Source organism: Silene latifolia, chromosome X, assembly GCF_048544455.1.
Source record: "Silene latifolia isolate original U9 population chromosome X, ASM4854445v1, whole genome shotgun sequence".
Taxonomy (NCBI): Eukaryota; Viridiplantae; Streptophyta; class Magnoliopsida; order Caryophyllales; family Caryophyllaceae; genus Silene; species Silene latifolia.
Window position 1 is genome coordinate 236,043,305 of NC_133537.1, and position 2,335 is coordinate 236,045,639.

The window sequence follows — 2,335 nt, forward strand, 5'->3', positions numbered from 1 at the left end:
CGTGTTTCGGTGATAATATTTGGTTAATGACATTTAAGAGGTATTTTAAAGCCTTTTATTTCATTTCTTTACATTTTCAAAACAAACATATTAGTCACCAACACGAAATCATCCTTGGTTCTATATACCATGCCGGATTTTAACCCGGGTACGATGATGAGTACCGACTAATTACATTCAAAATGGACTTAAAACAATTAGTCCATATCATTTTCAAAACTATTCATGTCAAGCTTGTCAAACCGAAACCGACATCGAATATTATCAAACAATGATGATTATTCGAGTCTAGTTCTTCAAATCAACAAATACGGTCTAAACGACCCTTTCAAAATCAAACCGGTTCTAAATACCCATTTTCAACACGTTTTATAATGTTTTCTAAACAACCAGAACACGGCATACAGCCGTTGGCTAACCCGCGCCTCAAGCAAGCCTTTTCTTTCTCATTTTCAAAACCAGAGGGAGGCCCCTTACACCGCCGGCTGGCTCGTGCCTCTTATAGCCGTCCTGCAGTGCAGGGCCTTTCCTTCCAAAGATTAGTCTAGGACGATCCCGACTCCGGTTTACCCGGATATAGGACGGATCAGATGACTATTCAAACCATATTTGCCAAATGCCTTACTAAGAAAAATGGATCATGTTATGCACCCTAAACCTAATACGGTAAATGGATGTTTAATTTTCGTCTTGCATGCAAATCAACCATTAATCCAACTCCACATCTTATACTTGATACTTGGATTAAATCAACCGACTGAGAAAGCTCACATGTTAGGTTTAAAACATTGAATGCGCATTCATGCATTTAAACCGCTTTATCAATTTTTGCATTCAACCAACCAAGATCGATCAGTAGAGGCCGCTAAACGCGGGCGGGATTGGGTGTCTGATTAAAGGGCTTCCCAATACGTACCTTCACCTCTTACTCAGAACCTTTGGATAGTGGACGACCTTATCCAGGGCGTACGAGAGTCATTCTAGAGATAGGATGCTAAAGAGGGACGATCTCCTCATCTTTAGTACCTATGTCAAGCGCTGCTTTGTGTTTCGATTTGACCGAGGTATAAAGTGGAATTCGAACGGTTTCCAGGCATCCCATAAATGCTTGGTGGCGACTCCGAACATCTCTAATCGTTTCGAGACCCTTACCGAGACGAAACCGACCGATCTAAAACGATCCGGTCGAAAGCACCCTTTACGCCGCCGAGCGTGGCTTTCAAAAAGACCGCTGCCATTGTCCATAGATCGGCTGGGCATACACAGGTGGGCCATGTCCACAGGTTGTGGTTCAGGCACAAAATTATTTTGTGGTTGAGGATTTAGCACATTGTTGCTTTTAAAAGACAAATTCGGGTGAAGTTTCGTGTTTGGATTGTAAGTGTTTGAAAATGTACCCGGTGGAAATGAACTTTGTCTAGTAGAAGACATAGCATTAACTTGTTGAAGAGATGAACTTACATTTTGGTCCGCAATTGTTGTTGGATCAATGTAATTTGAGCCTTCAAAATGGAACTATCGGAAGATTCTTCCTTACCCTTGATTGATGCACTCCGGGAATTGACATATTGGGCATCATGAATCACCATGGATTCAATTGTGGCATGAGCAATATTGGTGTCAATTTGATCAAACCGCCCATTGATGGTGCAATCAAGAACTCTTCGGGACTTGGCACAACATCCATTGTAGAATGTTATAGCAAGAAACCAAGGATCCAACCCATGATGTGGGCATTGTCTTTGCAAATACTTGTATCTCTCCTAAGCTTCATACAAGCTTTCTAGAGCTTGTTGGCAGAATCCCGTGATTCAGCTCCTCAAAGTTTGAGTTTTCTCCGGTGGAAAATACTTTTGGTAAAAAGCAAGAGCCAACGTCTGCCAGTTGGTAATTCCTATGGCTTCTCTATCAAGGCTATTGATCCATAGCTTAGCCTTGTACTTGAATGAAAAAGGGATGAGTATCTCCCTTATTTGAGCTTGCGTGACTCCCGTTTGCCGAATCATGGAGCAATAGTCACAAAAGTTTTGAACATGCAAATTGGGATCCACCAAAGGACTTCCCCTAAATTGCCTCTTCTCCAAAACGTTGATGAAGGCAGGTTTGATCTCGAAATCCGCGGCTCCTATTTGGGTAGTATTGATACCCCATGGAAGCATGGCTGCGGTGGACTTAGAATGATCGGAAAGCTTCACCATCTTTTTTATTGGAGATGGTGGTGACGGTGGAGAAGATGAACTAGAACCTTCTTCCTCGTCAGGATTTGGGTAATTGGTACGAATGCGACCAAAACCTCCGGGACTAGAAGATGCGTCAAGCTCCTTGAAATAATTGA

The 2,335-nt window shown here is 42.3% G+C and overlaps 1 non-coding gene across 1 annotated transcript; it reads left to right on the forward strand.

Annotated features, from left to right (window-relative positions):
- Positions 1 to 1,719: 1,719 nt before the first annotated feature.
- LOC141624506 (small nucleolar RNA R71) lies at positions 1,720 to 1,826 on the forward strand. Its single transcript, XR_012534312.1, has one exon. It is a non-coding gene; the product is annotated as a small nucleolar RNA R71 (small nucleolar RNA).
- Positions 1,827 to 2,335: the final 509 nt, after the last annotated feature.